This window comes from Vicugna pacos, chromosome 19 (assembly GCF_048564905.1).
Source record: "Vicugna pacos chromosome 19, VicPac4, whole genome shotgun sequence".
In the NCBI taxonomy this organism is placed as follows: Eukaryota; Metazoa; Chordata; class Mammalia; order Artiodactyla; family Camelidae; genus Vicugna; species Vicugna pacos.
The window spans coordinates 26277986-26291142 of record NC_133005.1 but is presented as its reverse complement, the minus strand read 5'-3'; the positions used below and the strand labels follow the sequence as shown (position 1 = coordinate 26291142).

General features: G+C 39.3%; 1 long non-coding RNA gene across 1 annotated transcript in view; it reads left to right on the top strand.

Moving 5' to 3' along the window:
- The window catches only part of LOC140687419 (uncharacterized), a 76590-nt gene extending 70725 nt beyond the window's left edge, over nt 1-5865 (top strand). The window contains exons 3-4 of the long non-coding RNA XR_012061699.1: nt 1536-1619; nt 5363-5865. This is a non-coding gene — a long non-coding RNA (uncharacterized lncRNA). The remainder of the gene's footprint in view (nt 1-1535; nt 1620-5362) is intronic.
- The last annotated feature ends 7292 nt before the right edge of the window (nt 5866-13157 follow it).

Genomic DNA, 13157 nt, shown 5'->3' with positions numbered 1-13157 from the left:
ATGATTGGGTGGAAAATGGCACTTTGTTTTGGTTTTACTTTGCTTCATCTGATTCCTAGTGAGTTTGTACATTTTTGCTTTGCCTTTTTTCTCCCTTGTGAGCTAGGAGGGTGCTTTGGGTTGGAGGGTAATAAAGTACAGGATTGAACCAGTTTGAAATTGGGGGCTGTGAGTCTTCCATCTAAGCAGGTAGGGCCTGGGTCACTGGGATTAAAGAGGATCCACACCAGTATGCACAGGGCTCACCACACTGAGATCTGCGGTGGAGGTAAGTGACATCATCAATAGCTCTTTCCCAAACACACACCTTACACACCGTGCCCTGAAAATTAAATAGCAGTGACAACAACTATTATCATAGGTCACTTTTATCTTGGCTAGGAACAGTGTTAAATTCTTTACATAAATCATCTCACTTCATTCATATGCCAGCCCTACCAGGTAGGTTCCATTAACATCATTTTACTAAAAAAGGCTTTGAGAGAGAGAGTGACTTACCTAAGGTCATACAGTAGAAGCTATAATTGGAACCTACATCTCTCTCATGCCAAAGTTTGTGAATTTAACAACCACATAGTATCTCAAAATTGGGAGAGATCACTCCATCAATATAGTTTTGAACACATACTTCCACCATGCTTGAATATTTCTGTTATATGTAATATAAAACATGCCAAAACTTTGTACTGAGTGCTAGGCCTTTATTGCTTCCTCTAGGCAGACAGCACCAGGCTTATTTTCTCCGTGTGACAGGTTAGATTATTAAAGCACAGAAGCTTTTTGGATGAGTCGAGAAGTGCAGAGCAGAGATTTGAGCTCAAAGAGGATGGGGTATGGGATTGGGTACAGAGAGAAGGAAGAGAGTATTGGGGGTAGGGAAGCTAGTGAGTTGGGGGCAGCTTGAGGGGTGTCCCCATCCCCCCTCTAAGCCCAGGGTTGGGGGTGGGGAAGAGACAAGAAATGCTGCAGTTGGAGCCAGAGCCTCTGCTGCATCTGGCCCAGGAGACCGAGGGGCAGTAAACCACAGAGAAGTGTGGGCACAGGGCCAGCCGCTGGGATTTACTGAGCCCTAAAGAATGAGGGTCCTGTTGAGCAAAGGGAAGTGAAGGAAGTAAGTAGTAGCATTTCCCACTCCAGAAAGCACATGCTGGGGAAGATAAGGGAGACAGGAAGCTGAGTGGGGTCAGCACTGGTGTGGCTCCCAAGGGTGAGGAGAGGCCCTGCCAGGGCCGCAGGCTGAGCTAGGGACTGGCAGTGTGCCCAGCTGGACTTCAGAGGACCAGGCCTCTCCCTCTCTGTCAGCTACTGAAGATAGGCAGTTTCACCAGCCAGGCCCAACTCATATAACAACAGATAACAAGGTGTGGTCCCTTCAGAGATCACTGCCCCCTTAGGACAGGGAATAGTAATAATAGCATATATTGGAAGCTGACAGTGTGCTAGGAACCGTATGAAGTCAGCAGAGTACTTGTGTTTTATTCTCACTAGTGCCTTATGAGAAGTTTGACGACACGGCCATTACTCCCATTTTACAGATAAGGACACAGAGGCACGGAACAGTGAACTGACCTGCTGGAAGATACCCAACTAGTAAAGATAGATCTGGGACTCAAATGCAGGTGAGCTGTATCCCAAACATGCTTTTGTAGCTATTAGAGACGATCCTAAGAGGAAAAATGAGATGATTCATACAAAGTGCCAGAACATAGTACCTATTCAGTAGGTAGGAGACATAAGAAAGGAACTTGGCCTTAGGGGGGACAGACAGAACTGACCCTGCAGCAGGAAGAATGGAGGGTGGACGTGAAGTAGGATTTCCGGAAGGGGAAGTAAAGGAATAGATAAGAATCTTACTCAAGATTTCCTCCTGTACCCACTCCCACATCCCAACTTAGGAAATGTGAAAAGATACCTGTACAGTCAGAATGATTCCGGCTCTTGCCTGCCTAGCAAGTGGTGGGAACCTGGTGTTTGGGGCTTGGCTCCAACGCATCTTTCCAGCCTTATCTTTCCATGTATTCCAGTCTCAGCCAAATCAATCTGCTCCTCTTGGTTTCCTAAACACAGAGCACACAAATGTTATCTTTTCCCTTTCTTCATCTTGTCTTCAGATAAACAGAAGTTCCAAATTTTAAGATGGTTAATTTTATCATCTCTTCTATTAGTTCATGCTTCTTGTGCCTGTGTGAGACATCTTTCCCTACCCTGGGGTCATGAAGATATTCTCCTATTTACTTTAAAAAGCTTTATAGTTTTGTGTTTCACCTTTAGGTGTCTGGTATGAAATAAAGGTCAAAATGAATTTCCTTCATGTGGATATCTAGTTGTCCCAGCACCGCTTATTGAAAGTCTGCCCTTCCTTACTGATCTGCAGTGACGTCTCTGACTTGAGTAGAAGTGATTCTTTTGTTTCAATGGCCTATTGAAATTGTATAGACTTATAATACATATCTATATCTTACAGGTCAAGTCTTCCCACCTTGTTCTTCAAGAGTGTCTTGGCTATTTTTGAATATTGAACTTACATACATAAATTTTAGAATTATTTTACCAAGTGGATGGAATTTTAGTTGGTATTGCAATTGATGGCTTTGGGGAAAATTGACATCTTCACAATACTGAGTTATCCAATGCATAGTAGAGTATATTTCTTCATTTATTTACATCTCCTTTGTTGTCTCCCAGGGTTAGCTAAGTTTCTCTTCTAGACATCTTGCCCACCCTTGGTCAGATTTTTCTCCAGGTCCTTCATATTATAAAATGTTATTGAAAAGAAATTTCGTGTTCTAATTGCTTATTGCTGATATATAGAAATACTGATAATTTTGTTGCATTGCTTTTGTATCTAAAAATCTTAATTAACTCTTTTAAAAAAATTAATTCTTTTATTTATTCCAATAATTATTTGTACATTCTTTTGGATTTTCTATATGCATAGGCATATCACTAGTAGATAGTGACAGCTTTATTTCTTCCTTTCTAATTTTTATAGTTTCTTTTTCATAACCTATTGTCTTGTCTCTGACTTCTAGTGCCATGTTGAATAGAAATGATAGAAAATATAAGTGAGTATTCTTGTCATTTTCCTGGCTTAAAAAGGAAGATTTTTAATCTTTTAATCATTTATTTTAATCATTAAATATGATGTTTGCTCTATTTTTAAAAAATAGATACCCTTTATTGGATTAAGGAAGAGTTCTTTTATTCCTAGTTTGCTGAGTTTTTGTCATAAATGTTTTGAGTTTTTCAAGACCTTTATCATTAGCTGATAAAATGATCATGTGATTTTCCATCTTTAATTTGCTAATGTGGCATATGAGTTAAGTGACTAGTGTTAAACTAAACTTGCATTGCCAAGGACAACTTCTTCATGAGGGATTATCCTTTTAACATATATTTTACTCTTCTGCTGCTCTTCTCTAGACTTCCCCAGACCTTCCCCACTCTTTTAAAGCCCTGCTCAGATACCACTTCCTTCTGAAAGCCTTCCTAGATGCCCCTCACTACAACACTCTTCTCACAAAGCCAATAGAATGTTGCCTCCTGTTGTAGCTGCATTGTAACTATATTGTTACCTTCTATCCCCTTGTCTTCTCTCCTGGACTATAAACTCCTGCAGGGCATTTTGGTGCCCTCTTCTCAGCCCACTCCCTTCTCGCAGGACCCAGAGCAGAGGTGGTATCGAGTGTAACATAGAGGATGGGATCTGGGGTAAAGCTGCCTGGGGTCACATCTCAGCTTGGCCACTTGCTGGCTGTTGGATTGAGGGCCTGCCACCTGTCTCATAGGGTTGTGAGAATAGGATGTTAGACGTGAATCACTTAGTACAGCTCTGGGCATGTATTATTTTTGTTATCTTAGTCCATGGCTACTACACTCTATGCTTCTCTTACTCTGAATTGCTCACAGGTCATTTCCAAGAGCTTCTGAGAGCCATCTCATCTTCCTTGATTTCCTCTAAAGCTGTTCTTATGCTGCTTCATTCTTTCAGTCAGTGGGCATTTATTGAGCACTTCCTGTGTGGTGAAGCAGACAAGATCCCTCCTCAGGAAGCAGACAAGACAGTCAAACAGGGGAGATAGACATATAGGCAGACAATGATAATACAGTGTGATAAGTGTTCAGACAGAGGGCCAGGGCGGTGGAGGACTGGGGCTGGGGAGCATCGGGGGCATCTAGCTTGTGAGAGTGGAGTCCTCTGACTTAGCCTGAGGGTCAGACTAGACTTCACTGAGGAGGTGATGCCTAAGCTGGTCCTGCAGGACAACTGATGGATGGGAGTGGGGGTAGGGCAGGTGTGGGGAAGAGTTGTTTCAGTAGAGGGAGAAGAAGGTGCAAAAGAATATAAGATGACAGGAGAAAGGATATAACATGCTTCAGAAATTGGTACTTCTTAAGCGTGGCTGAAACAGAATAGGTGGTGAGGAGGGAGAAGTGATGTGAAAGGTAAGCAGGTGTCTGATGAAGAGTCTGTCATACTACAGTAAGAAATTGAGACTTTATCTGGAGGTAATTCTCACCCCCTTCTTTGGTCCACCTAACACCTATTAGAGTAGGAGTCACTGACTCCAGGAAGCCTTCCCTGACTTTCTGCCCACTAGCCTGTGTTGGGTATTCCCTTGGTTCTACTATAGCCCTCTCTTTCCCCTTATCACAACTTCTTTCCATGAGAATTATCTATTTAAGCATCTCTCCTTCATACCAAAAGCAGGACAGGGAATATGTTTTAACATTTCTGTAACACGAGGCTGGCAGAGTACATGGCACCTGGTAAATGCTAAATAGATATTTATTGGATGGATGAACCAGCACATAGGACATCCAGGGAAGGAAAGAAAATTGTGACCAGCAAAATGCCTGGCACATAATTGGCCCTTCAAAAATTATTTCATCTTTTTTCTGCACCAGCTTTCTCATCTGGGAAATGGGAATAAAACAGAAATTCCCTCAAAGGGGATGTTTTTAACATGCTGAGTATCCTTGACACTGAATGGCAGACCCTGGGTCAAGCACTTCACAGCATGTTAGAAAACATAATTCTCATGCAAATAGACAGTGAGCATAGGTCAAAGTTTCATTTAACTCATTAATAAGGGGACAAGCAGGATGACCAAGCCAGTTCAAAATAGACTATTAAAACTGGGGGTTTTGTGGGAATGCAGTTTGGTGCAGCCACTATGGAAAACAGTGTGGAGATTCCTCAAAAGACTAGGAATAGACTTACCATATGACCCAGGAATCCCACTCCTGGGCTTGTATCCAGAAGGAAATCTACTTCAGGATGACACCTGCACCCCAATGTTCATAGCAGCACTATTTACAATAGCCAAAACATGGAAACAGCCTAAATGTCCATCAACAGGTGACTGGATAAAGAAGATGTGGTATATTTATACAATGGAATACTACTCAGCCATAAAACCGACAACATAATGCCATTTGCAGCAACATGGATGCTCCTGGAGAATGTCATTCTAAGTGAAGTAAGCCAGAAAGAGAAAGAAAAATACCATATGAGATCACTCATATGTGGAATCTAAAAAACAAAAACAAAAACAAACAAACAAACAAAAACAAAGCATAAATACAGGACAGAAATAGACTCACAGACAGAGAATACAGACTTGTGGTTACCGGGGGGGTGGAGGGTGGGAAGGGATAGACTGGGATTTCAAAATTGTAGAATAGATAAACAAGATTACACTGTATAGCACAGGGAAATATATGCAAAATGTTATGATAACTCACAGAGAAAAAAATGTGACAATGAGTGTGTATATGTCCATGAATGACTGAAAAATTGTGCTGAACACTGGAATTTGACACAACATTGTAAAATGATTATAAATCAATAAAAAATGTTAAAAAAACTGGGGGTTTTATAGTCAATGAAAAAAGAAAAATCTTGAAATGAGATTGCTAAATTATATACAAATGGATTAATGTCTTCCAGGGTAATAAAACTGTAACCTTTAGGATTATCTTCTGTACCAGACAGAAAAGGAAATCATCATATCTCACTACGTTACAGAATTGTAAAATGTCTGGGCCCTCATCAGTTGTGTAAATAATGTTGAATTTCTCTTCAGGGGCAGATGACTCTTAAGTAGACTCGCTAATCAATGCTCTATTGTGACATCAAAAGGTCACGTAATCATCGTTTTACTTTAGTCACATGTTTTAGATAGTTTTCTTAACACTGGTAAGTTTAGTTTAACAGACACTGTTACTATTATAAAGCTCTCAATTAATATTTGCTGAGAGGATTTTCACTCTATTAGGCTTTGTTCCTTCTCTCTGGTGTCAGAGTTTGGGACCTACAGAGTGGGTAGACTGAGGTGGGTACCCCATAGGATCCTATGCTCTTCCTTCCCTCAGCCTGGGGTGGTATTGGGCTAATTCTGTATCATTAAATAGGCAGAGAAAGGATCTGCTTTGGGCATCAGCAAAGCAGGCATGTACCCCTCTCCCCATAAGAACAAAAAATTTTTGAAAGTACTGGATATTTCCAAAAAGGCAGAGAAGTAGATATCATGGGGAAAAAATCATAAATTTGTTGCACCACTATCCATTTATTTTTTTCCCCATTTTTCAATGTAGAAAATTGTGGTTAAAAACATATGACATAAAATTTACCATTTTAACCATTTTAAATATACATTTCAAAGGCATTAAGTACAGTCACAATGTTGTACAACCATCACCATCGACCATCTCCTGAACTCTTTTCATCTTGCAGAACTGAGACTCTGTACTTCTTAAATAATAACACATTGCCCTTATCCCCAGCCCCGGCAACCCTTCTGTTTTCTGTCTCTGTGAATTTGACTACTCTAGGTACCTCATATATGTGGTATCATACAATATTTGTTCTTTTGTGGCTGGCTTATTTCATTTAGCATCATGTCCTCAAGGTTCAACCAAGTTGTAGCATGTGTCAGAATTTCCATCCTTTTTAAAGGCTGAATAATATTCCATTGTATTGATATCACATTTTGTTTATTCAGTCATCCATTGATGGATGTTTGCTTTGGTTCCATCTTTTGGCTGTCACCTCCCTTTTTTATAGCATAAGATTATTTTTGTTTTGAATTGCCCATTTGGGTTGGACACCATTCTCAGGGCTTGAGATACTCAAAGATTGTAATCTGACTCAGGGTCTGGGACTGACCAGACTGTGAGACCATTTGTGGTTACTTCTTGATTCTGTATTTTCCTAAGTATAACCAGGATGACTAGTTTTCTCTAGGCAGATTTACCCACAGGTCCAAGTTTATGTGGAACATGAATGTTACAAAATGTGTCTGGGGCTCTGATGTGCTGTAAAATTTGGATATGCTGGGGACAGGGGAAATTCAAGCATTTCTGTAAAGCAAGAGAAGGGAAATTTCTAGGAATAAACTAGTTATTTCTTGGCAGTCTGTAAGTATGTAGGATGCAAGCTCTGCTCTGGGAATTGGGAGAATCCTCTTGAACCACATAACTTCTAGATGCTAGAATAGGAATTCCCAGATATTTCCCTGCTAAAAGTAGTCAAGAGTATTGGGTCAAAAGAGAACTAAAATGTCTTGGAATCCAGCTTCAGGGAATTGAAATGTTTACTCTTTCCAGCAAAAAGGAAGGTAATGTTGAATGTAGCTAAAGCTAGGGGACATGAAGCTAAAGCTAGGGGACACTGCAAAAGTCAATCAGATCTCCACTTTTTAATTCTGCATTGTCCTTTATTTATACAATTGTCATTAACTTCGTCAATGCAGTAGAGTATAGACTGTCTCAGTCCAAATCTTGGCTCTACCACTCATTCACTGTGAGACATTGGTTGTTATTAAACCTCTCTTCAGTTTCTAAGATATGTGCCTCAATTTTTTAAATCTTTAAAATGGTAATAATAATACTATTGTCTCAGAGGATGGTGGTAAGGACCAACGGTGCTGATGCATGTAGTACCAAGAATAGTGCGTGGGAGATAGTAAATGCTATGTAAATGCTTGGTATTAATAATGTATTTTGGCTGCCGCCTTCTCCTTCTCTCTCTTCTTTTTCTTCTTCCTACTATTATTATTCAGTTTGCAAATAATCAAATTTCACTTGAAGTGTTGTCCTACAGTTTTATTCTGCTTCATGATTGTTTCGGGGGAAATTTTCTGCAGTTGGTGTGTGTTGAATTCTGTTTTCTGACTTTTTTTTTTGCAATAACTATGAATCTGTTAATATTTTTCATTGTCCTGAGAGGTAGTTGCATCCTCTCATTTTCCAGATTTGGAAACTGAATCCCCAGAATGGAAAGTAACTTGCCCAAGATCACACAGAGACAGTGACTAAACCAGTAAGAGAACCAAGGCCTTCTGACCACAAGTCCAAGGCTTGTTCCACTTGGCACAGAGTCCAAGAAACCTGACCTTGGCTATTGATACAATCTGAGTGTCCTCCAGACACCCACAGAAGACTTGACCACTCTGTAATTCCAAGTATTTTCCAAAAGACATCTTTCCTTTCTATCAAAATTGCAAGCACTTCAAGGGAAAGGTCTATGGCTTGACTACTTTGTAATCTTCATTGTATGCCCAACAATATGCTTCAAACTTTTGAGGGCAGAAAGTATTGCCTATATCACCTTGGATAATTAGGGGCTGATGTTCAATAAATGGAACTAATTAATACGCCCTTACTTTTGTTTTTTTGAAAAAGAGGAATGGGGGTAAGGAAGAGAATATTTACTAGGAAGTTAATATGTTTTAGTCACTGTGCTAGAATTTTCACCACTATCCCATTTAATTCCCAGAAATCCTTTACAGCATTGTCAACTTCCAGATTTTGAATCAGGAAATTAAGGTTTAGAGTGATTAGGCAACTTACTCTGAGTATCTTCATGAGTAAATGTTCAAGACTGACACTTCTCTCGTGGACTACAACTTTCTAGACTCTAATGTGACCACAGAGTGAGAGGTAAAGCTAGGAGAAAAGAGACCTAAGTGATCCAGAAGGTTTAAAAAAAAAAGATTTTTTTCTCATGAGAAACCATAAAATCAGCCATATACACTGTGAAAATATAAGTCATCATCATATTTGTTCCATGACAGTGTGGAAATGCATATTGTCATCAGGCTAGAAAAAGAAGACAGAAAAATTGTGAAAATTGAGCAGTCTTGCTCATGGAAAGAGACCTGTCAGAGGAGCGTATAGCTCAGTGGTTGTGTGCTTGCTTAGCATGCACAAGGTCCTGGGTTCAATCCCCATCTCCTCCATTAAGAAATAATTAAGTAAACAAACCTAATTACTTCCCTATCCACACACCACCCCCCCACGAAAGAGACCTATCATTACCAAATCTAGGCAACCTGGCCCCACTCTCTGTGCAAACATTTTTGAATGGAGACAAAAAGATAAGCTATAGGACTTATATGGAGAAGGATAATTAGGCCTGGACGAGTTTCATAGCATGGAAGGGCCCAGACCTGAAAAGTGTTTAGTACTTGTGCTGGGCTAAAAAAAATGGCCCCCTAAAGATAATTAGATCTTAATCCCTGGAATCTGTAAGTATACCAAATTTGGAAAAAGAGTCTTTGCAGATGTGTTTAAGTTAAAGATCTTGAGATGGGAGGTTATCTTGTGTTATCCAGGTGGGCCCCAAATGCAATCACATGTGTCCTTATAAGAGAAAGGCAGAGGGAGCTGTGACACACACCTGCAGAGGAGGAGGTGATGTGAACACAGAGGCAGAGATTGGAGTGATATGGTCACACGCCATGGAATTCCAACAACATTCCCTTCTCAAAGAGAAGCTAGAAAGGCAAGGAGCAGATTCTTCCCTCGGGCCTCCAGGGGGACTGTGGCCCTGCCAAAATCTTGATTTTGGCACACAGAAACTAATGTTAGACTTCTGACTTCCAGAACTGTGAGAAAATACATTTCTGTTGTTTCAAGCCACCACGTTTGTCGTAATTTGTTACAGTAGTCACAGGAAACTAATATGTACTCCTGTGCTGTTTATCTGAGTCTCAGTTTATTGTTATCTCCTTTCCCATCTGGCACTTGCAAGAAGAGTTTTCAAAAGCATCCCAATATTTTTTATGTGTTTCTTCTGCCAGGCACTGTGACAAGCACTTTACATGTAATAGCTCACTGAACCCTTATAATCCTATTAGGTAGATACTAATATTATTCTTAGTTATAGATGAGTAAAATGAGGCTCAGAAGGAAAGCTGGTGGGACCACACTAGTGGATGGAACTAGTATTCCTACTCAGGTGTGCTCAAATCTAAAGCCCACACTTTAAGCTTCTATATTGTACTACCTCAAGCTCTCTGGGTTAAGTCAGGGTTTTAATTCTTGTATCTACTGACGGATGGCATTTCAGGACATTTATCTGAGTGATAATTTCAAGGATGCTGGACCAAAGGAGACCAAATGTACCTTCATTCCAACTCAAAGAACTGAGCTGCCACTTCCCTCTGACTCTTTTTCAGCAGAAAAGAGGATAGCCAATTCTAGCACTACAGAAAGCTCAAGTTAAGAGCACCTCAAAGATTCATTTGTTCAGATTCCTCACTTATAGATGAAAAAGCTGGGTTCAGAGAAGGGGAATACCTGCCTAGGGTCACAAATAGAGGCTTTAAGTGGTAAAGCTGGGATTGAAGTCCAGGTCTCACTTCAAATCCAGGGTTGATTCTATGGCACATCACGCTGCCCAAAGTCATGGGTGTTGCTCTGGTCTCAGATACTGACCAAACTCTGGGAACTTGCAAGAAGGAAAATGGAAAAGTGGGTATTGACCTTCTCAAAGCTATAGTGCGCCAGGGTCTTCATTCTCACCTGGAATAAACTTCTGGGCTGCAACCACTGAGATGGTCCAGGGAATTGGGAGGGGGAACCTTCTTCCTTCTGATGGGGACTGAAGAGACTGTGATGATGTGACCCCATCCCAAATGGGAGGAGAGGAATGTCAAGAATTCACAAATACCTAGAATGGAAGGGATTTCCAAAAATCTCAAGGGTGGCAGCTTTGGACAAATAAATGGAAGTAAGTTGTACCTTACACAATTAGCTGGGAACTAGTTTGGGAAACTTAATATGCTTACTTATGGTAAAGGCTGGACATTCTTCATCCATCTTTACATACATCCACTCAATAAATATAGAATCCCTGCCAGTGTCTGGCTTCATGCTTAATAAGCATGCAGTTAAGAAAAAAGAGATAATATATTTAAAGTATTCCGTACAGTCTTAGTACACAATAAGTGCTTAAAAATGTTGCTAAGAAAGAAACTGGAGACAACACAAACAGATAGAAAGATGTACTGTTTTCTTGGACTGGAAGAATTAATATTGTTAAAATGGCCATACTAAGGCAATATACAGATTCAATGCAATCCCTATAACAATATCAATGGCTTTTTTCACAGAGTTAGCATGAATAATCTTAAAATTTGTATGGAAACACAAAAGACCCTGAATAGTCAAAACAATCTTGAGGAAGAAGAACAAGGCTGGAGAAATCATGCTCTCTGACTTCAGATTATACTATAAAGCTACAGTAATGAAAACAGTATGGTACTGGCACAAGAACAGATACATAGATCAATGGAACAGAATAGACAGCCCAGAAACAAACCCATGCACTTATGGTCAATCTATGACAAAGGAGGCAAGAATATACAATGGAGAAAAGACAGTCTCTTCAGTAAGTGGTGCTGGAAAAACTGGACAGCTACATGTAAAAGAATGAAATTTGAACATTCTCTAACACCATGTACAAAAATAAACTCAAAATTGATTAAAGACCTAAATGTAAGACTGGAAATCATAAAACTCCTAGAAAAAACACATAAATTTTGACATAAATTTTAGCAATATTTTTTTGGATCAGTCACCTAATGCAACGGAAACAAAAGCAAAAATAAACAAATGGACCTAATCAAACTTAAAAGCTTTTGCACAGCTAAAGAAACCATCAACAAAATGAAGACAATCTACTGAATGGAAGAGAATATTTGCAAATGATACAACAGATAAGGGGTTAATATCCAAAATATATGAACAGCTTATATAACTCAACATCAAAAAAACACAAACAACCCAATTTAAAAATAAGTAGAAGACCTTAATAGAAATTTCTCCAAAGAGGACATGAAGCTGGCCAGCAGGTACACGAAAAGATGCTCAACATCATTAATCATCAAGGCAATGCAAATCAAAACCACAATGAGATATCACCTCACACCTGTCAGAATGGCTTTCATCAAAAAACAAACAAAAACCACAGAAATAACAAATGTTAGCATCATGTGGAGAAAAGGGAACCCTTGTACATTGTTTGTCGTGCAGCCACTGTGGAAAACAGTATGGACGTTTCTCAAAAAACTAAAAATAGAACTACCACATGACCCAGCAATTCCATTCCTGGAAGAACACAAAAACACTAATTTGAAAAGACATATGCACGTCAATGTTTATAGCAGCATTATTTACGTTTGCCAAGATATGGAAGCAACCAAAGTCCATCAAAGATGAATGGATTAAGATGTGGTATATGCATATACAATGGAATACTACTCAGCCATTAAAAAGAATGAAAATTTGCCATTTGCAACAACATGAATTGACTTGAAAGGTATTATGCTAAGTGAAATAGGTCAGACAGAGAAAGAAAAATACTGTATGATATCACTTATATGTGGAATTTAAAAAATACAACAAACTAGGCAGGATGGTATAGCTCAGTGGTAGAGTGCATGCCTAGCTTGCATGAAGTCCTGGGTTCAATCCCCAGTACCTCCATTAAAAAAAAAAAAAGAAAAACCTAATTACCTCCCCTCTCCCCCCAAATACAACAAACTAGTCAATATAACAAAAAGAAACAGACTCACAGATAAATAGAACAAACTAATGGTTACCAGTGGGGAGAGGGAAGGGGGAAGGGGCAAGATAGGGGCAGAGGCTTAAGAGGTACAAACTATTATGTATAAAATAAACAAATCACAAGGATGCATTGTACAATACAGAGAAAATAGCCAGTATTTTATAGTAACCGTAAATGTATAACCTTTAAAACCAGAATTACTATACAATACACCTGTAACATATAATATTGTATATCAACTACACTTTAATAAAAAATAATTAAATAAAAATAAAAACTTAAAAAATGTTGTTGCTAA